The sequence below is a fragment of the Somniosus microcephalus genome, chromosome 3, assembly GCF_052327205.1.
Source record: "Somniosus microcephalus isolate GS21.2 chromosome 3, FLI_Smic_1.0, whole genome shotgun sequence".
Taxonomy (NCBI): domain Eukaryota; kingdom Metazoa; phylum Chordata; class Chondrichthyes; order Squaliformes; family Somniosidae; genus Somniosus; species Somniosus microcephalus.
In genome coordinates, this window is record NC_140989.1 from 180,620,580 (window position 1) to 180,643,781 (window position 23,202).

At 48.2% G+C, this 23,202-nt stretch overlaps 1 protein-coding gene across 2 annotated transcripts in view; it reads left to right on the forward strand.

The window, feature by feature from the left end:
• The window catches only part of prkn (parkin RBR E3 ubiquitin protein ligase), a 2,088,612-nt gene that overhangs the window by 1,658,967 nt on the left and 406,443 nt on the right, over positions 1 to 23,202 (forward strand). The window lies entirely within an intron of this gene.

Consider the following 23,202-nt stretch of genomic DNA (forward strand, 5'->3'; position numbering starts at 1 on the left):
GCTTTCAGTGCCGGTGAGATTTCTAACTGAGTCTGCGTAGAAGGACTCAGGTTAGAAGTAAGATTGTCAGTGTTTGACAGCTTCAAGCAGCTGTGAAACACTGATATTTCATCTGTCAACACGTCTTGACAGATGAAATTTCAGCCTGTGACATCACCTGTTGCCGGGTGGCCCTTAATTGGCCTGCTGAGCCCGCTGGGCGGGCTCAACAAGGTCAATCAAGTTAAAATTGCGTGGATTGGCCGCATCTCGATGGAGGCGGGACTACAACCCCGAAAGTTGTGTCCCGCCTCCTTCCCGACTTCTGATGAAAATCACCCCCGCTGTCTTTCTGATGTTAAACTGAGGCCCTGTCTGCTCTCTCAGGTGGAATTAAAAGATCCCATGGCACTAATTCGAAGAAGAGCAGGGGAGTTATCCCTGGTATCCTGGCCAATATTTATTCCTCAAAAAACAGATTACCTGGTCATTATCACATTGCGGTTTGTGGGAACTTGCTGTGTGCAAATTGGTTGCTGCGTTTCCCACATTACAGCAGTGATTACACGCCAAAAGTACTTCATTGGCTGTAAAGCGCTTTGGGACGTCCGGTGGTCATGAAAGGCATTATATAAATGCAAGTCTTTTTCTTTTTGAAATTGTATACTCACATTTATAATTTCACTATAAATATAAAGAAAGACTTGCATTTACATAGCCTCTTTCACAACCTCAGGACGTCCCAAAGTGCTTTACAGCCAATGAAGTAATGTAGGAAACACTGCAGCCAATTTCCACATAGCAAGGTCCCACAAACAGCAATGAGCTAAATGACCAGATCATCTGTTTTAGTGATGTTGGTTGAGGGATAAGCGTTGGCCCGGCCACCCCTGCTCTTCTTCAAAATAGTGCCATGGGATATTTTATGTCCACGTGTAAGGGCAGACGGGGCCTCGATTTAAGGTCTCTCCCGAAAGATGGCACCTCTGACAGTGCAGCACTCTCTCGGTACTGCAGTGAAGTACCAGCCTAGGTTTTGTTCTCAAGTCGCTGGTGTGGGACTTGAATAGACCATAAATAGATCACAAAGACCATCTTCTCACGTGATTTATTAGAAGACTTCCTGTTATTATCATACATTTTGTGCCATGCTCTTTATTCATGTTCCACTGTTTAGCATCAAGTGCCCCATCCTTCTTCTTAGGCAGTCCCTCGGAACCGAGGATAACTTGCTTCCATGCTAAAAATGAGTTCTCCGCTTACTGATGAGTCCAATGCGGGACCTACAGTCACTGTCACAGGTGGGGCAGACGGTGGTTGAAGGGGCAGGTGGGTGGGGTGCTAGGATTAACGTATGCTCCTTCCGCTGTTTGTGCTTGGCCTCCGCTTGCTCCCGGCAAAGAGATTCGAGGTGTTTGGCGCCTTCCCGGATGCTTCTCCTCCACTTTGTGCAGTCTTGGGCCAGGGATTCCCAGGTGTCGGTGGAGATGTTGCACTTTTTCAAGGAGGCTTTGAGGGTGTCCTTGAAGCGTTTCCTCTGCCCACCTGGGTCTCTCTTGCCGTGTCGGAGCTCCGAGTAGAGCTCTTGTTTTGGGAGTCTCGTATTGAGCATGCGGACGATGTGGCCCATCCATCGGAGCTGATCGAGCGTGGTCAGAGCTTCGATGCTGGGGATGTTGGCCTGAGCGAGAACACTGACATTGGTGCACCTATCCTGCTAATGGATTTGCAGGATCTTGCGGAGGCAGAGTTGGTGGTACCCCTCCAGTGCTTTGAGGTACCTGCTGTACATGGTCCATGTCTCTGAAGCTGTCCATATGATGTCCTTATCACTGATTGGAATCAATCAATTTACAACATTTCTCTTCAGCTTGAACTGGATGAAAAGGCAGGTGTTTGGAAAAAGCTTTTAACACAAAAGTACTTTAAAAGATAATATTCTAGATTTTTTTAAATAAAATTTGTTTACAAGATAGGTATTGTAGAATGTAACTGAGTTTGAATTTTCTAACTATTGTGGAAGTTCAGGGTAGTAATGTTAGGATGAAGGCTTCCTGATCCATGCATCAATCTGAACCGACGGTAAATTTCCACTGGAACATCCCCTTTCTCCTTCATCCTACACAAGCCTTGATTCAACCATGACATTTCCCTGGAAGCCAGTTACGGGGTTGTCACGATCCAATCAGGTATCAAAAGTTGCAGCAATTTAAGTTAGAAGCCAAAATCAGTAGCATTTCAGAACCGAGTCTCAACCCTTCCACATGTTGAGCAATCCCTTTCTACATTGGCTTCAGTCAGTTATTTTGCACCATTTACACTAATTGAAACATCCAAATGCCTGCCACTTGTGCCAGTTCAATCAGTAACCCTTTCACCTAAAGGACGGAAATAGGTCTGGACTCCACTTCTGAGATGCTTTCCCCCAAGATAAATGGGTGACAATTTAGTAAAACAATTTTCTATGCACTCGAAAGTTTAGGTTTCAGTGATTCCAAAAGATTATCTCTGAGTAAATTACACTCAACTTCCTATTTGGAAAATTGACATGAACCATAACCCACAATATAGAACTGAAACCTGGGTAAACTGGAGCACCTATTTATACAGCAGCAACACTGTAAATAACAGACCAGTGCAGTTGTGTGGAGATAATTGCCCTAACAGTCACTGATAACTACAGCTCCAGTCATTCACCTCCACCACCTAACTCATGTCTCCAAACCTTCATTGGAGATGGGCCGTGGCAGATTGACTTAACGTGGCACTTCAATATGTAATTCAATATGGAACATTCAAAATAAACTTAATTCCAGGTGCTCTGGTAAGATTTATTATATTTATAAAAATAGAAAAGGTCTGTGTTGAATTTGGTTTTACTGGCGTTTTATTTTAACTTAATAGTACAAAGGTTCATATTACAGAAAGAAAAAAAAACTGGTATTTATATAGTGATATTCTAATGACGTCCCAAAGTGCTTCACATCTATTGAATAACCTTTTGAAGCATAAGCCAGAATTTTAGTCTGAAGGCGGGTCGGGAGCGGGTGGCTAGAAAGCCATCAGGAAACCCGGGAGGACGGGTTTTCTGCACGCCCTGGCGAGATTAACAGCAGGGCCTGATTAACGTTTCAAACCTCTGTACCCCGCCTGCAGCCAGCCAGATGGAGAGGCTCGCTGGCTGCGAGCAGATGGGCCTGCGGCACTAGGCCGCAGAGAGGAAATAGGGAAGGATCGGGGGTGGGGTGAATCGGGGCCAGAGGAGGATTGGGGGTGGGGGTTGGTCGGAGGCCGGAGGTGTATTGGGGGGGGGTGAATCGAGCCAAAGGAGGATCAGGGGGGCGGTCGGGGCCAGATGAGGATCGGGGGGGCGGTGGATCAGGGGCTGAAGGAGCATTGGGGCCAGGGGAGGTTTGGGGGGAGGTGGTCCGGTGCTGGGGCCAGAGGGGGAAGGCCAGGAAGGCAATCGGGTTCCGGAGGAGGGAGGTTAGAGGCCGGAGCGGGGATCGCAGGCCTTACGGAGGGGAGGTCGAAGAGTGATGGGAGGCTTCCTGGGTGGAATCGGAGGCCTCGGCGGGGGGGGGGGGTGGGGAGAGAATTGGAGGTCTCGGGGTGGGGGGGTTCTGATCACGGGCGGTGTAAGTGGAAAAGCTCTTACCTCCTCGATCCAGCAGTAATGGTGGATCACCATAAGACACGGAGCCTCTTTATAATATTTAAATAAATGGCCTGCCTCCTGGCAGCGGGTTGGCTGCCCACCCCCCATCCCGCCTCTGTTAAAACTGGAAGTGGGCAGGTTGGAGGCAGGTTGGGATCGGGATTCAGTTTTTTAACACTTTAACTGCCTACCCAACCCCAGCTCACCCGTTTTGTGAGGTTATATAGTTACCGTTGTCATGTGGGCAAATGCAGCAGTCAATTTGCACACAGCAAGTTCCACAAATGAAATGAATAGAAACATAGAAGATAGGAGCAGGAGTAGGCCATTCGGCCCCTCGAGCCTGCTCCGCCATTCAATGCGATCATGGCTGATCATCCAAATTCAGTACCCGGTCCCTGCTTTCTCCCCATACCCCAACCAGAGACAGTCGACTCTTAATTCGAAGTTCCTCAGTTCAACTTACCTGATAATTCAATTTTTAAGCACTCAATTCCCAGGGGTTCCTATGTTGTTTACATTATTAGGCAACTGATTTTTTTTGTGACTGAATTATTAGGAGTTGGCTATGGGGCCGATTTAATCCTACCTCCACAGCAGAAACCGGATGGGTGGCCAGTTTAAATGTCCCGAGTGTCTTAACCCGACGATTTCCCACCTGCTTCGTGCCAATCCTGATTTGTCACCTGCTCTTCTGAACAGGCGGCAAAGGCAGCCACCTGAAGCTGCAGGGTCCTTCTTTAAATGTAAAGATCGGGGTCCGATGAGGTAATCGGGCACTGACTGCAATTTTAACCCCGGCCTGAGTGGGGAAGCTGCTGCAGCTTTTCCGCCAGGTGAAGACAGCGAGAAGAGTACCAGGAACCAGAAGGGACCATTTAACAATGCTCCTCCAGCCCCCACGAGGGAAGTTTAGGCCTCCCCTGCCCCGGACTCCACTTCTTTCCCTCCCAAAACCCTCTCGCTGCGATTTCCCTACTTGCCGGCAAACCTTCCTGTGCTGGTGGCCTCCTGCTGCCTAAACATCCATTCACCACCTGCCGGCCACCTACCACTCTCCATCCGTTTCGGGTGTGTTGTGTCTGTGTATAATAAGACACAGACTGCAGGAGAACGGTACAACAGGTGTTTACTCAACGTGGCTCACGCTGGAACTGATCTGTACAGATTACTACTCAGTACTATATACAGGTGTGGTCACTGCCGGTACTGCAGTATACATGAGTTGTAAAAGATAGTTCCCCCCTTAAAGGTATATACATTACAATTCCTCCCCTTTTAGATTAACAGTACCATAACACTCATTTAACAATTAAATATCAAACTAATTGCAATTAACATTTTTAACATGCAACATTAGCTGAAAATAGTCTATTTATATATTCAGTCTTTGGGGAGGCTTCCTGATCCTTTCTGTATAGCGCCTTTCCCGAGTGTCTTGCTCTTGGTGTGGAGGCGATTCTGGCCCCCTGTCGTCGGTTGGTTCATCAGCTTCCGATGCTACTGTTTCTGGGGTAGATGCGACCTGTACGTCGGGTTCATCACCAGGTACGTATGGGCGAGGCATGGGGTTGACTTGTTCCTGTGACTCTAGGATCTGGTCAGCATGGCATCTCACGATGCTCTCCCCAACGTCCACTGTGTACATTACTCGGCCCTGCCGTGTGCATATCGTTCCTGGCTGCCATTTTTCTGTTCGGTAGTCGCGGGCCAAGACTGGTTGCCCTACATTGAAGCTCCTTGTTGGCTTCTCATGGATGTGCTGGAATTGCTTACTCTCAACATCTCTTCGTACGTTTGGTCTGAGCAAATCCAGGCGAAATCTTAACCTTCGGTTAAAGAACATCATGGCTGGGGCCTGGTTGGTGACTGCATGTGTCGCATTCCGGTAGGCGAACAGGAAATTGTCCACCTTGTGCTGCAGCGGAATGTTGTCATTGTACATAGCCTTTATTGCCTTCTTAAAGGTTTGTACGAACCTCTCAGCCAATCCATTTGTGGCTGGATGATACGGGGCGGATGTGTAATGCCTTACCCCATTCTTTTTCAAGAACCTCCAGAACTCTTTGGACACAAACTGTGGTCCGTTGTCGGAGCAAATCTGTTCTGGCGAGCCATTCCTGGCAAAAATGGTCCGTAGGACTGCAATAGTTTTCTCCGTGGTGGTGGAGGACATTTTGATGACCTCAGGCCATTTCGAGTGCGCATCCACGGCTATTAAAAACATTGAGTCCCTGAATGGACCAGCAAAATCAATATGCACCCATTGCCATGGAGATGAGGGCCACTCCCATGGGTGTAGAGGGGCCTGTGGTGGTGCATTTTGGACTTTCTGGCATCCTGAGCAGCTCTTGGTCAGGTCCTCGATTTGTTTATCGATTCCCGGCCACCACACATAAGCCCTGGCTAGGCTTTTCATTTTTACCCCTCCCAGATGACCCTCATGAAGCTTATTGAGCATTCTATCCCTTAACTTGGGTGGAATTACCACTCGGGATCCACACATCAAGGTCCCCCGGCACACTGGCAGCTGTTCTCTCCTTGTCGAGAATGCTGGCAACAGTGAGTCGCCATGTGCTGGCCATCCCTTCACCGTCAAATCATATACCCGAGACAGTGTCGGGTCATTTCGGGTTTCCTTTTCGATACAAGCGTTAGTTACCGGTAGGTATTCAACTATAGTCGAATGGAATATTTCGACAGGATCCACTGCTGGTGCTTCCTCCGCAGTAGGCAGTGGCAGGCGTGATAGCCCATCAGCATTTCCATGCTGTTTCGTGCCCTTATATTCAATCTCATAGTGGTGCGCCCCTAGAAAAAGTGACCATCTTTGTAGTCGTTGCGCAGTCATCACCGGAACGCCCTTCTTTGGATTAAAAATGGAGACAAGAGGCTGGTGATCAGTCAGCAAGGTGAATTTCTGCCCGTGCAGATAGTGATTGAACTTTCTCACTCCCCACACTAGGCTGAGGGCCTCCCTGTCAATCTGGGCGTAGTTACGCTCGGCTGAGGTTAGTGATCATGACGCAAAGGCTATTGGCCTCTCTGAGCCGTCCGAGAATTTGTGTGGCAGCACTGCTCCAATGCCGTAAGGTGACGCATCACATGCCAACAGAATTGGAAATGCCGGGTTGTAATGGGCCAATACCTCTTTCGATGTGATTAGTGTTTTGCTCTTCTGGAAAGCTCGTCTACATTTGTCACTCCACTTCCATGGCACCCCAGTTTGCAGTAGGGTGTTCAGTGGGTGTAGTATTGTAGACAAATTTGGCAAGAACTTATGGTAGTAGTTTACCAGCCCGAGGAACGACCTCAGTTGTGACACATTTTCCGGTGCTGGAGCCTTGACTACTGCCTCAATCTTCTCTGGGGACTTATGTAACCCCTCTTTATCGATAACGTGGCCACAATACGAGATCTGTTTTCTAAAAAACTCGCATTTGGGGCGGTTAGCTCGGAGCCCATATTCCTGCAATCTAGTGAGCACCTGCTCCAGGTTGGCAAGGTGATCACTGTCATTTTCGCCCGTGACCAGGATGTTGTCCAAATAACACTGGGTCCCTGGGATCCCTTGCAGGACTTGTTCCATTGCCCTCTGCCAAATAGCCGGTGCTGATGCTACCCCGAATACCAGCCAATTGTATTGGTAGAGACCTTTATGGGTGTTGATTGTGAGGTATCTTTTTGATGCTTCTTCTATTCTATCTCCATTTGCAGATACGCCTGGGCCAGATCAATCTTAGTGAAGCGTTTCCCTCCAGATAGCAAGGCGAAAATATCTTCAATCCGCGGAAGTGGATATTTTACGGTGTGAAGGACCGGGTTCACTGTTACCTTAAAGTCCCCACAGATGCGAACCTTCCTTGGTTCCCCAGGCGTGCTGCTCAATGACTTTTTCATCACAGGGACGATGGGTGTAGCCCACTCGCTCCAGTCTACCTTGGACAGTACACCTGAACGTTCCAGACTCTCCAGCTCTGCTTTGACGGCTGGGCAGATCGCATAAGGTACCGGTCATGCCTTAAAAAATTTTGGGCTGGCGTTTTCTTCAATTTTAATCGTCGCTGTCATGCCTTTTAGTGTTCCGAGTCCTTGCTGGAACACTTCTTTCGTGTCAGTTAGGATCTTTGACAGTCGCCCAGGTGTGACGTCGTCATCCTTTTTGTCAGCCACAGTCAGTGCCTGTATGGAATGCTAATCCAGTTGTATTTTCCGGATCCATTCACGTCCCAGTAATGGTGGTCCTCCATCTTGCAATACATACAGGTCTAGTTTTGGTGTTTCCTTACCGTTGTATATAACGGTCACCCTTATTTTTCGTTTGGGGTAGACTTTTTGCCCCGTGTACGTCTTCAAAATAATTTTTGTGTCTCTCAAGCGTATGTGTGAGAATAGCCGCTCGTAGTCCCGTCGGTTTATGGCTGTTAGGGCTGATCCTGTGTCCAATTCCATCTTTACCTGGACTCCTGCTATCTTGAGAGTGACCCAAATGGTTCGGTGATCCTCCGTTGTGATCACATTATGTAGTTTCAGACAACTCAGTTCCCTGCTTTCGGAGTCGTTATCACTCTTTTGTTCGTCTGAACTATTCTCCGTCATCTTATGTACCTTCTTGTACTTTTCTTTGGTAGGTTTCTTATTGCTGGTTTTCTTTCCCGACCTGCAGACTCGTGCTATGTGTCCTACTTTTCCACACTGTCTGCACACTATGGCCTAGAAATTGAGTTTTGGCGCTGCCAGGGCTTTAGCGCCGGAAGTTAGTGCCGGAGCTAAGTCGCGCTGGTCGGGCCCAAAATTCACTGGTTCTGCGCCCAAACGGCTGCCGGCGCTGCTGAAAGCTGTTAGCGCCTGAAAACTGGCGCTGTGCGCTGAATTTCGGCGCTATTCCGGCGCTGCGGCGCCCGCTGCGGTGCGGCAGGTTCGGGAAGTGCAGGCCTCCTCCTTCCCTTAAGGAGGAGCTGCCTGCACCCGGCCGCGGCCCGCGATAATCTTATTAAAAATGAGCCCGGCACCTCGGACAAGTGCCGGGCTTGCTTCTGTTCCGGGGGGGGGGGGGGGAAGACCGGGGAGGGAGCTGCGGCCAGGCGGGCGGCGGGAAAGCGGCCGGCCGCCGCGGGGCCTTTAATGCGCCGGCGCAAACTTGTGCAAGGCACCTCTGCCAGAACGTTGCTTGCGGCTGCCACGGGCGAGGCGGCCGCAAGTCAATTTCGGCGCTGGGGCCCGTCACCACGGCAACCGGGACGCTGCGCACACCGATGACGTCATCGGTGCCGGCGCAGCGCGACCGGTCTACCGCGGCGGAAGGGCCCCAGGCAATTTAGGCGCCGGCGCCAATTGCAGCGCTAGGCCCTCTAGCGCCGCAAAATCGGCGCTAAGGGCACTGAATTTCTAGGCCTTTGTCTTTGAACCAGCAATCATTCTGGTCGTGTGTTGTTCTGCCGCAGCGATAGCACTTCTCTGTTCTATATGACATTTCATTTGTGCCATATTCTTGCGGTCTCTGTTGTATCTCTGCAGCGCCCCGTGCTGCTGCTTCATATGATACCGCAATGCTGAAAGCCTTTTCCAGCGTAAGGTCCTTTTCAGATAAAAGCCGTTTCTGGGTTCCTTCACTTTGAAGCCCACACACAAACTTGTCCCTTAAGGTATCTGCCAGTCCCGCTTCAAACTGGCAGTGTTTCGATAGTTTGCGCAGTTCTGTTAAATAATCAGCATTGCTTTCATCCTTATGCTGATTCCGTTTGTGAAACTTGAATCTTTCTGCTATCAGCAACGGTGTGGGGTTTAAATGTTCCTGTAGTATCGTTACTATGTCTTCAAAGCTCTTTTCCATTGGCTTCGTTGGGGTTACTAGATTTCGTAATAAACCATACGTCTTTGCACCCATTAAATTTAACAATACCAACGCTTTCTTGTCATCTGACACCTCATTTGCCTTGCAGTATACCTCTATTCGTTCGACATATGTAGTCCAATCTTCGACTTCATTGTCAAATGCGGTGATACTGCCACTCTTCGGCATTTTGGGTGTGGTTTAAAATGGCGTCTCCCGCGCTTTCCTTCCTCCCCTGCTGCTGCCAACACCGCTCCCGGTGGTTCTCGTGGCAATGGCAGCGCCCTGTAGGTTTCGCGCGCTTCTCCTGCGCTGCTGCCAACGCCGCTCTCGGCAGTCCTAGTGGCAATGGCAGCGCCTCGCGGGTTTCTGCGCATCTCTCTCTCCCTCTCTTCGACGCTGCTCGGCCCCTGAACACCGGCTGCGCCTTGTGCACTCTGCCCTCTCTCTCCCCCGTTGACGCTGCTTGGCCCTTTGCTGTGCCGCTCGTTCGGGCTCTAGCCCGCCGCTGTCCGGGAAGGGTCTGTGCACTACCTGTTGCCAGCCCGTTTTGCTGGACCACCTCGACTGGAAAGCCAAGCCTGGCTCTCAACAGCCTCCCCCACAATTCTCGAGTCTCTGCTGGATGACTGGGCGGTTGCCCGTGGTCGACGCCTGAGTCTCTGGCCTTGACCTCCAATCCACTGATCTCCAGGAACGAATCCCCGGGAGGTGATGCAGAGTTGCAGGTAGGTTCGAACTTGCCTTGTCGCCAATGTTGTGTCTGTGTATAATAAGACACAGACTGCAGGAGAACGGTACAACAGGTGTTTACTCAACGTGGCTCACGCTGGAACTGCTCTGTACAGATTACTACTCAGTACTATATACAGGTGTGGTCACTGCCGGTACTGCAGTATACATGAGCTGTAAAAGATAGTTCCCCCCTTAAAGGTATATACATTACAGGGTGGGCAGCTGACCGCGGGCATGCAGATGAGGCCTGCCAGTTAAAATTGCCTGGGCCTCACACTATCGATGTCAGGTACATTTTGGCACTCACCCATCTGAATCCAGGTAAAATTCCCACTTGTAATCTGTTTCTGGTGGTGTTGGTTGAGGGAGAAATTTCCACCAGGACATTGGGAAAACTCTCGCCTCGCATTCTTGATTGAAACATATAAGATCCGAAGGAGTCTTGACAGGGTGGATGTGGAGAGGATGTTTCCTCTTGTGGGAGAATCTAGAACTAGGGGTCACTGTTTAAAAATAACAGAGATGAGGGGAAAAAAAATTCTCACAGAGGGTCGTGAGTCTTTGGAACTCTTCCTCAGAGGGCAGTGGAAGCAGAGTCTTTGAATATTTTTAAGGCAGAGGTAGATAGATTCTTGATAAGCAAGGGGGTGAAAGGTTACCGGGGGTAGGCGGGAATGTGGAGTAATCAGATCATCCATGATCTTATTGAATGGTGGAGCAGGCTCGAGGGGCCGAGTGGCCTTCTCCTGCTCCTAATTTGTATGTTCGTATTCAAACACTGCCATGAGATCCTTTAATTCACTTGGACAGACAAGGCCTTGGTTTAACATCTCCTCTGAAAGGCGGCACCTCCAACGTTGCAGCACTCCCAAGTTCTGCACTGGAATCTCGGTCAAGATCATCTGCTGAAATCCTGGAACGAAGCTGAACCCACAATCTTCTGACTCAGAGACAAAACTGCCTGAGCTAAGTTGATACCAGCATTTAGTGTAGCTTTTGGAGCAAGTCATGCGAATCGGGAGCACCAAGAATCTTCCCGAATACAGCCGCATTGCCATCTTCGAGTAAAGAGGAAATCATTTCCCATCATCATAATGGAAGTTATGGTGCTCTAAATGTAACTGTATTCAAATTAGAGCAGGGTCGTTCATGGACTGTTTATCATGGGCCACTTTCTACCTCAACTCCTTGTTCCAACAGAGGCCAAAATCCCAACCTTTAGCGCTGGGAGCAGCATGGAGAGGAGACAAGAACCTGCTTTAGTGCACTAGCCACTGGTGCAGAAAGGGGGGAAATTTTTGGCAGTGCCAAGGAAAAGGGGGAAGTGAATGGGAGTGAAAGAGGGAAATGAATGCCACCCAAGGGGGAATGGATGACAGTGAAGGAGGAGAGAAGTAGCAAACTAAAAGAGAGAGGGAAGTAGGAAGTGGATGGCAACAAAAGGGAGGGAAATATATAGCAATATAAGCAGACAGGAAAATGGATGGTAATGAAGGGAAGGAGAAGCTCGGAGTGGTGCTTAAAAAGGCAAAAGCTGGGAGTGGTGGAGGAGGAGGGAGAGCAGCAGCTTTAACTGAATACTAATATTTATTCCGTCCTTTCAGTCATATTGATTTCCTGCATTCCCCTTCCCACTGCCATCCAATTTCCTCTACCCACTCCTACTAGTTTCAGTAGATAATGGACCAAGGCAGGTTCCTGTAACCTAGCTGTGCTGCTCACAGCATTAATGACCAGGAATCTGGCCCCTGTATACTGTAGAGAGGAACTCCCATTCTCATGACAATGTGAGTGAGAACGTGTTGGGTGAGAGCTGCCAGCATGAACTAAGAGGAAGTGGGGAGGAAGAGTACCAGCATGAACTGGGGCAAGGAGAAGGAGTACTAGCATGAACCCTGGGGGAGTGGAAAGAGTAGCATCTTAACTGGATTGGAAAGAGAGAAGGATAATTTTAAAAGGCTGCTTACATCTCAGTGTTCCCTACAATCATTTCTAACTGGCAGAGATACAGAGCAGCACAAACTTCATTTAAATATAATTTACAAATTGCCTTGGCGCACACCTGTACCAGATTTTTCACATGGACATGCTGCCCACTGCCTTCGGAAGAAAAAACTTGTATTTATATAGCATTTTTAACATGCTTTGGACATACCAAAGCACTTTAAAGCCAATGACCTACTTTTGAAGTGTAGTCCCTGTTATGCAGGCAAATGGGGCAGAAACAGCAAAGTCCCACAGGCAGCAATGAAATAAAGGACCAAATCATCTGTTTTGCTGGTGTGGTTGAATGACAAAGACTGTGCGGGACATTGATAGAACTCTCCTGTTCCTCTTCAGAGAGTACCATGGGATCTTTTATGTCTGCCTGAGTAGGTAGATGGGAGCTTAGTTTGACATCTAATCCGAAAGACAATGGCCTAGAAATTGGGTTTTGGCGCAGCGACGGCTTTAGCGCCGGAAGTTAGTGCCGGAGCTAAGTCGCGCTGGGCGGGCCAAAAATTCAATAGTTCTGCGCCCAAACGGCTGCCGGCGCTGCTGAGAGCTGTTTGCGCCTGAAAACTGGCGCTACGCGCTGAATATCGGCGCTATTCCGGCGCTGCGGCGCCCGCTGCGGTGCGGCAGGTTCGGGAAGTGCAGGCCTCCTCCTTCCCTTAAGGAGGAGCTGCCTGCACCCGGCCGCGGCCTGCGAAAATCATTGCAAAAATGAGCCCGGCACCTCGGACAAGTGCCGGGCTTGCTTCTGTTCCGGGGGGGGGGGGGGAAGTCCGGGGAGGGAGCTGCGGCCAGGCGGCCGGCGGGAAAGCGGCCGGCCGCCGCGGGGCCTTTAATGCGCCGGCGCAAAGTCATGTAAGACTCTGTTGCCAGAGTCTTAGTTGCGGCTGCCACGGGCGAGGCGGCCGCAACTGAATTTCGGCGCTGGGGCCCGTCGGCATGGCAACCGGGACACTGTGCACACCGATGACGTCATCGGTGCCGGCGCAGCGCTACCGGTCTACCGCGGCGGAAGGGCCCCAGGCAATTTCGGCGCCGGCGCCAATTGCAGCGCTAGGCCCTCTAGCGCCGCAAAATCGGCGCTAAGGGCACTGAATTTCTAGGCCAATGTTTCTCAGTACGGCACTGAAGTATTAACTTAGATTATGTGCTCAAACTCTGGAGTAAGGGCTTGAACCTATGACTTTCTGACTCAGAGGCAAGAGTGTTACCACCACTGAGCCAAGCAGAAACATTAATGTAGTGTCAGCCGTGGCTCAGTGGGTAGCACACTCGCTTTCTGAATCAGAAGGTTGTGGGTTCAAGTCCCACTCCAGGGACTTAAGCATATAAATCTAGGCTGACACTCCAGTGCAGTGCTGAGGGAGTGCTGCACTGTCAGAGGGGCCGTCTTTCGGATGAGATGTTAAACCAAGGCCCCGTCTGCTCTCTCAGGTAGATGTAAAAGATCCCATGGCACTATTTTGAAGAAGAGCAGGGGAGTTAACCCCAGTGTCTTGGCCAATATTTATCCCTCAACCAACAAAACAAATTATGTGGTTATTATCACATTGCTGTTTGTGGGACCTTGCTGTGCGCAAATTGGCTGCCGCGTTTCCCACATTACAACAGTGACTCCACTTCAAAAAGTACTTCATTGACTGTAAAGCACTTTGAGACGTCCAGTGGCCGTGAAAGGCGTTATATAAATGCAAGTCTTTCTTTCTTATTATTGAGCAGGACCTGTAGGTGAGCAAATTTGCTGAGTCCAAGTCCCCATGGACAGACAGTATTTTGTGGTAACCTAATTAGGGCCAATTCCGCAATGGTGCACTCAGCGGGGGGCAGTCATAAGAACATAAGAAATAGGAGCGGGAGCGGACCATTCGGCGCCTCAAGCCTGCTTCGCCATTTAATGAGATCATGCAGTCTATGCACGCAGTTTACAGAATCAAGCAAGAGGGCCCAAGTGGGAAGACAACACTTGTTGGGATGGCACGAAGCCAGAATGTTCTCCTTTGCCCACAACCTCCATGACCTCCACCCTTGTGATTGGCAGTGACACTGCTTCCTGGCAGATGCGATGATGCTGGCTGCTACAAGTCTAGGTTCTCTCCATGTGTTTGTGGCCAGCCTTTACCTTTAGCTGCAGACAAAACAGAGGCTTTCAGCGTTTGGATGTATCAGGGGATAGCGCCCAGCCTGCATTCCACCTGTGTAAAGGAATGACTACACAGCATGCAAATTGTTTGAGGTGGAATTTGGACTTGGTGGTAAAACATGCAGGTTACGTGTGACATTTCTAGCCATAAAGGTCGCAGCTGAAGTGTTACAGACGTGGGAGCTCGGGGGTACCAGATGTGAGGGGTTGTGGCAGTGCTTTCCATACTCGATTGGTGATGCCACATCATGTTAGAGGCTCAGTGCTTGTTACATGCAGACTGTGAACAGTCATTTCTAGGCAAGCGTAGCTCAGCATTCTTCCTCAGCCCAGAGAATTTCTCCCTCATCTGCTCCTCTGGCCAATCGACATGAGAGACAGCATTGACTCTCTCCTGTCATGCACGCTGTGTATTTCTCTAAGAGGAGGGCTCCCTTCTGTGCCTGAATGGAGACCTTCCTCTGTCGCACCTCTTCAAGTAAACCATTCAGGCCTATAAATCTGGCCACTCAGTGTCTGTTTTTCAGGCACTAACCGGCCTACTAAGCTCCCAATATGGCGGGCAGAAAACACATGCCGGCAACATTGAAAATGAAGAATAATTGGTGTAAATTGGGGTCCCGTACTCCTTTGCAGGAGCCATTGCAGGTTTTCGATTGCCCCAGTGCCTCAGTTGTCACGTATTGAACTCACACAGCGTAACATGGCGCCAACCATCAGGAAGGCCCCCATACTTACCTGAAGGCGGAGCCGGGAGGAATCATAGAATCATAGAAATTTATAGCACAGAAAGAGGCCATTCGGCCCATCTTGTCCATGCCAGCCGACAAAGAGCTATCCAGCCTAATCCCACTTTCCAGCACTTGGTCCGTATCTTTGTAGGTTACGGCACTTCAAGTGCATATCCAAGTACTTTTTAAATGTGATAAGGGTCTTTGCCTCTACTACCCTTTCAGGCAGTGAGTTCCAGACCCCCACCACCTTCTGAATGAAAAAGTTCTCCTCAACTCCCCTCTAAACCTCCGACCAATTACTTTAGGTCTATGCCCCCTCGTTATCGACCCCTCTGCTAAGGAGCAGGAGTGTGCCCGCCCAACCCCCGCGTGCCCAAGAATAGCCCTTTAAGATCTGTTGCACTCCCTGTTCTCCACACATTTGCATCCATAGCACTCCCTGCCCTTGCGAATACCCATAGAGAGAACATGTGAACTACTTAAGTTAGCTGGCCTGGTGAATCTGGTGAGTTCAGCTCCCCGTTCTACCAATGTGAGTGCACTGGCATTCGCAGATTGCAGAATGCCTCTGTATTCTCATTGTTTTACTTATTCATTAATTACAGCGCAAATTTTGTCTCACGACTAAAATGAAATGGAACATCGTAGCCATGATCGCCATAGAAATCAGGAATGCAAATGAAGGAAAGTCAGGATCTGACTTCATCATTCAAATTGGGCTATCACTTGGACCTTTGACCTCTGTGGGAGATGCTCCCTTTTCCAAGCTAATGCGACATATTATGAAGGTGATTAGGAATACGGTGCTTGTTCAAAAGTACAGTGCTACTGACCTTTCAAAGTGTTCGGCTCCAGTTTTATATAAAATTAGGCAGAAATTAATTTGTCATTTTAATTCTGTAAAGTGCGCTATTTTTAACCCAATTTCCTCACCCTTTTAACATCGGTATTTCTAGAGGGAGCCACCTGTTACCATGCAGCCTCCTGTAGTAAACACTATGTGGATTAACTTCTTTAAAAAGGAGCTGGATGAGTATTTGATTAAGAATATCTGAAACATGGCTGCCTCCAGAGGATGGCAATGAATACAAGATACAGGTATATAGAGTGTGCAGGAACGATGGACCGGGAAGGCAATGCTGTAACTCTGTGTGTCACTGGGATGAATATTAAGAACATGCAGAGACAAGCTGAAAGTGTGGTCAGGGGGACAAAGAGAGACCCAGGAAAAAAGCATAGCTGCAGGCACAAAAATATAACACAAAGATTGGAGGTAATTTTAACCCCCAAAACGGGTGGGTTTGGGTCAAACTCGACTCCAAATTGCCTCAAACTCGCCCACTTTTAGTTTTAACGGAGTTGGGACGGGAGGGTGGACGACCAATCCGCTCTCAGGAGGCGGGTCAGTCGCTAAAACCTTTTAAGGAAGCCACGTACTTCTAATTTAACAACCTTTTTATTTATAACTCACATCCGCCGGGTTTCCCTATCCTCAGGAAACCTGGCAGGTAGAAATGGCGAGAAGGGCTGGATCAATAAGGTAAGTGCCTTTACAGCACTGCTTGTGGGCAAGGAGGAGCAGGAGTGTTTCATTACAGCCCAACAAGCTACCCAGTAAACCCCCCTGCGATCTCTGCGACCCCCCACCTCCACGACCTCTGAACCCTGATCTCCCCTGACCCCCGCGATCTGTCTGCTCCCCCACCCGCGATCTTGCCCCTGACCACTATCTCCACCCCCGACATGGGTCTCTCCCCCCCAACCACCATCTTCACCACCGCACCAGCCCCCCCGCCCCCCATGATCTCTTCCACCGCCCCCCCACTAGAACCCCTGACAGCGATCTCTCCCTACCTGCTCCTCCACTGCGTCCGTCTGCTGCAGGCTTTCCCGCCCGACAGGCAGCCAGGGCTTTCGGGTGGGAAACCTGGAGGAAAAATTAATAAGACATGCAGGATGTTTGGGAAACCCATACTTCCGGGTTTCCAGTCCATAACTCCTCTCCCCCGCTCAGAGCACGCAGCCCCATAAATATCGGGGCCACTATCTCAGAACTAAACAGCAGGGTACTCAGTGAAAAGGTGAGAACCCTAAAAGATACAGGGGAGCTTGAAACTGTGGATGAGCAAAAGTAGATAATATTCCACGTGTTTACTTCAGCCAAGTATTCCCTAGGGAAATCAAAAGTAACATGCCTTCCCTAAGCAACAATAATCCAACAACAACCTGCCTTTATATAGCGCCTTTAACATAGTAAAACGACCCAAGGTGCTTCACAGGAGTGTTATCAGACCAAATTTGACACCGAGCAGCGTAAACAGACATTTGGACAGACGAACAAAAGCTTGGTCAAAGAGCTAGGTTTTAAGGAGCATCTTAAAGGAGGAGAGAAAGGTGGAGAAGTTTAGGGAGGGAATTCCAGAGCTTAGGGCCTAGGCAGCTGAAGGCACGGGACAAAGAAAATCGGGATGCGCAAGAGGCCAGAATTGGAGGAACGCAGATATCTCGGCGGGGGGTGGTGGGGGGTATGGGGGCTGGAGGAGATTACAGAGATAGGTAGGGGCGAGGCCATGGAGGGATTTAAAAACAAGGATGAGAATTTTTTAATTGTGGCGTTGCCAGACCAGGAGCCAAGTAGGTCAGCGAGCACAGGGGCAATGGGTGGACGGGACTTGATGTGAGTTAGCACATGGGCAGCAGAGTTTTGGATGAGCTCAAGGTTATGGAGAGTGGAATGTGGGAGGCCGGCCAGGAGAGCGTTGGAATAGTCAAGTCTGGTGGTAACAAAGGCACAGTCGAGGGTTTCAGCAACAGATCGGCAGATGCGGTAAAATCCATGTCAAATTAATGACTTCAACATAAATGAGATGGACGTGATGGAAAAACAAATATAGCCCCAGGGATGAATGGTAATTTTCCCCGAGTACCCAAGAGACAAAATGCTCATTCTGAGGGAGTCAATGAACAACGGAGTGGTTTGGATAGATGGGAAACAGGCTAAAGTGGTGCCTATTTTCAAAATGAGTGGCTAAGTAGATTAATTGGTCTTACCTCAATGCCCTTAATAATATCAATAAAATAATGGAATCAATCATTAGGAGTGAACTTCAGGATTACCTTTATGTCAATAAAGTAGTCAACAGCAAGCAACGTGGATTCAGAAGGGAAAGGTCCTGTCCCACCAGCCTCCTTAACTTTTTTGACAAATGGACTGTGAGAATCCCACTGCATGACGTACCTAGACTTCCAAAACGCATTTGACACAAAAAGCTACTATCTAAACTTAAAGCCATGGGGATTTATGGCAAAATCTAGGAAAAGATAGCAAATTAGCTGAAGGAAAGGAAACAGCAGGGTTAAAGGGGTTTACTTCCAATTTCCATCCTTCCCTCACATGGTCCATCTCCGACTCTTCCCTTCCCTTCCTCTACTTCTCTGTCTCCATTTCTGGGGATAGGCTATCGACAAACATCTACTATAAGCCCACTGATTCCCACAGCTACCTGGACTACACTTCCTAGCACCCCGCTTCCTGTAAGGACTCTATTCCATTCTCCCAGTTTCTCCATCTCCGCCGCATCTGTTCTGACGATGCCACCTTCCATACTAGTGCTTCCTTTTTCCTCAACCGAGGGTTCCCCTCTACCGTGGTTGACATGGCCCTCGACCATGTCCGTTCCATTTCCTGCACTTCTGCTCTCACCCCATCCTCTCTTTCCCAGAACCACAATAGAGTTCCCCTTGTCCTCACCTTTCACCCCACCAGCCTCCAAATTCAACGGATCATCCTCTGCCATTTCCACCACCTCCGTTCAGCCCATAAGCTTGACCCCGAGCTTCCGGTTGCCTGTCACTTCAGTTCTCCGCTCCACTCCCACTCTGATCTCTCTGTCCTCGGCCACCTACACTGTTCCAATGAAGTTCAACGTAAGCTCGAGGAACAGCACCTCATCTTTCGATTATGGTGTGGAGATGCCGGAGTTGGACTGGGGTGGACAAATGTAAGAAGTCACACAACACCAGGTTATAGTCCAACAGCTTTATTTGAAATCACAAGCTTTCGGAGCGCTGCTCCTTCGTCAGGTGAAGTGGAGAGATGCCTAAAAACACAGCTTATATAGTCAGAGAATAATGTCAGATGTTTACAGGTAATCTTTCTAACTGCCATTTATCACACCTCGGCAGAGAGATAATCACAGCAATCAATTAGGCACTTTACAGCCTCATGGACTCAACATCGAGTTTAACAATTTCAGACTATAACCTCGGCTCCTATGTTTTCTTTTTTCTCTTAAATGGATGCTGTTGCTGATTCTGCCATTGCCATTCACACCTCATCTAGAGTCATCTTTTGTTTCTTAACTTGTCCCATTACCATCTCATTTTGCCTTGCACCATCATCCCTTTTGCCTCTTAATCTCTCCTGCCTTCCAGCCTATCACAGACCTTCCCTTTGTTCTTTCCTCCCCACCCCCCTTTCCCTGCCCCACACTTGCTTAAAAATCTGTTATTCTCTAACCTTTTCCAGTTCTGACAAAGGGTCGTTGACCTGAAACGTTAACTCTGTTTCTCTCTCTACGAAGCTGCCTGACCTACTGACTATTTCCAGCATTTTCTGTTGTTGGTTCAGATTTCCAGCATCCGCAGTATTTTGCTATTGGCCCAGAAATTCGGGTCGGGGGCTTCCCGCGGGTGCAAGCCTCCAACCTGCACTTACCTTGCGCGCCGGCCGTTGAGCTGTGGGCCCCATGGAATTGCGATCCTGGGCCTCCTCCAACTGCTGGCGCACAGTGCTTGCGTATCCCGGGGCGCAGTTAGTTCGATGCGTCCCCTGGGATCACGTGGGCCATGGAGAGCCAATGGTAGCAGGGAATGCTTCATTCATAAGTTTGACAGGAAGACCTATAAATACTATAAGCCCCAAAACATCACTAAATCTTCAAATAAATTTTTTAAAAATCACATTTTTAAAATAAACTATAAATTACATGAAATAACTATTTTAAACAATAATTTAAATTTTTGGAAAAAATAATTTTATTTTCTAACAGGGCTAAAAATAAACTTACCTTTCTTTAAAGTATTTAAAAATAATAAACCTGTGGAACAAATGTTTTAATTTTAATTAATTCACCACTTACCTTGTAAAAAGCAGGCCTTGCGACTGCTTTTTAAATGTCTAACTTCTGGAGACTTACCTTCCCGGGAAATCCTGCAAAAAAAACGTAAGTTCGACGTGCACGCGCTGCCTCTCCTGTGCACGCGTTCCACTTCTTAACCCATTCTTTCAGGGGAACGGAAGTGCCGGTTTCCCGCGCATGCGCAGTACATGCAGGAAACCGGCAGTTCCATTGGACTTACAGGTGAGTACCTCATGCGTACTCACCCGTGGAGACCCGAATTTCTGGGCCAATGTGTTAAAGGGGTTATGTTGGGGCAGGGGGAAGTGATTCGTGGGTTTAATATTGAGACGCTTACTGTTTCTAATTTAACTTAATTTTAGACGGTCAATGCAAGCTACTCAAATTCACAGTCAACAGAGAGAACAGTTGAATCTGATGTTGCAGCTCGTAAATTACAAAATGAGTCAGACAGCTGCCTCAACAGAGTAAAATAAACGTAGAAGTCTGGAAATTAGCATTATACAAATCTTGATCTAAACATCGCATTTCTTGCAAGACAAATTATGTATTCATCAAGATACAACTGAAACTACTTTACACAAAGGGTGGTGAATGTGTGGAATGGACTGCCAAGGATGGCACTGAAAAATAAAGAAAGATTTGCACTTATATAGCACCTCTCACAACCTCAGGACATCCCAAAGTGCTTTACAGCCAATTCAGTACTGTTGAAGTGAAACGCAGGACACAGCAAGGTCCCACAAATAGCAATGTGACTAGATAATCTGTTTTTAGTGATGTTGGTTAAGGGATAAATATTGGCCAGGACACCAGGGAGAACTCCCGTGCTCTTTTTTGAAATAATCCCATGGGATCTTTTACATCCACCTGAGAGGGCAGAGAGGGCCTCGGTTTTAAGCCTCATCCAAAAGATGGCACCTCCAACAGTGCAGCACTCCCTTAGCACTGTGCTGGAGTGTCAGCCTAGATTTTATCTCTGGATTAGGACTTAAGCCCACAACCTTCTGACTTAGAGGTGAGAGGGCTACCCACTGAGCCATGGCTAACACTGGGGCTGATTGTATCAGTAAGTTCAAGAGTTGGATAAGTACCTAGCAAAAAAATTGATTGGGGTGTGAGACACATTGCGGGATATGATATTTTCCAGACACTGGAACTAGCCAAATGGATAGCAACGTTTTTTCTTGTTCTGTACATTCATATGTTCCCATGTATTCAACACTTCATCGGGTGAAATTCCGCTTTTAACGACAAAAGGCAGAATGGCTGTTTTCTTTTGTCATTAACAACCCGCTAATGTAATTGCACATTTCAAGCTGTATGCTCCCATAGTTTTGCTAAGGGAGTCATTCACCTGTTTTTCTCAAGGGAGAAATCTCCATCACCTGGCCAACATAATGCTTTATAGGTTACCGTTTGCCGGTACTATTTCCAGAACACGCAACACATTTTGTTAAAAGTGTTTCAGTTACTGTAATTGTAATTGAAAAGTAAGTATGATCAGTTTTTGTTGATTTACAATTCTCAGTGAGCATCAGATTATTTGATGCACATTCGTGTAACCGCTCAAGAATATCAGGTGGCCCAATATTTACAAACTGGTGATTGACCTTTTCTTTTAATTAGAATAGTCAAGATGAAATGGCACTGCCTTTTTAAAAATTCCTTCTCGAATATGAGTGTCGCTGACAAGGCCAGCATTTATTGACCATCCCGAGTTGCCCTTGAGAAGGTGAGCCTTCTTCTTGAACCGCTGTGGTCCATGTGCTGAAGATGCTCCCACAGTGCTGTTGGGAAAGGAGTGCCAGGATTTTGACCCAGCAACTGTTATGTTCATTAATAACTAGACATTCTTATTATGAACACAGCTAGCTTCTAGCTAGTCATTTATTCAGTACACGTTCTCTAGGTATAGTATCTGTAGAGATGCAGCATGTGTGCTCCTGTGTGTAGGCTGCCATCTTGACTGTTGCCTTGTGGGTAGCCTAGTGCCTCATGGGTAATGTAGTCTTAATATATATACAGCTGGGTAGTGTAGTCTTATACATACAGCTATATACAGCTCTACGGCTCCACCTAGTGTCCACTATAGAATGACATGTTATTGATCGTTACAGCGACAATGAAGGAATGGTGATATATTTCCAAGTCAGGATGGTGTGTGACTTGGAGGGGAACTTGGACATGATGTTGTTCCCATGCGCCCGCTGCCTTTGTCCTACTAGGTGGTAGAAGTCGCAGGTTTGGGAGGTGCTGCTGAAGAATCCTTGGCGACTTGCTGGAGTGCATTCTATAGGCAGAACACACTGCAGCCACACTATGCCGGTGGTGGAGGGAGTGGAGATTTAGGATAGTGGATGAGGTGCTGACCAATTGGATTGCTTTGTCAAATCAAATCAATCAAATCAAATCAAATCAAATCAAATCAAATCAACTTTTATTGTCATTGTTAGTGCACAAGTGCTGTACAATGAAATGTAGGGTTGCGGCTCCCGAGAGTGTACATTTGGATTAAGACATTTAAACATTCAACATACATTTGGCTTATAGTATATTAACATAACATAACCATAATAAAGTGCATTGGCGGATGTGCAGGCTTTAGAGTTTGTTTGTGGAGTTCAGTAGGATGACAGCCCTGGGAAAGAAGCTGTTCCTAAATCTGGTCGTTCGGGTGCGAATGCATCTGTAGCGTCTCCCAGATGGCAGGAGGGTGAACAGACTGTGGCTGGGGTGATGTTGAGCTACTTGAGTTTTGTTGCAGCTGCACCCATCCAAACAAGTGGAGAATATTCCCTCGCACTCCTGACTTGTGCCTTGTAGGTGGTGGAGATAATTTGGGGAGTCAGGAGGTGAGACACTCGCCGCAGAATACCCAGCCTCTGACCTGCTCTAGTAGACACGACATTTACGTGGCTGGTCCAGTTCAGTTTCTGGTTAATGGTGACCGCCAGGATGTTGATGGTGGGGTCTTGGCAATGGTA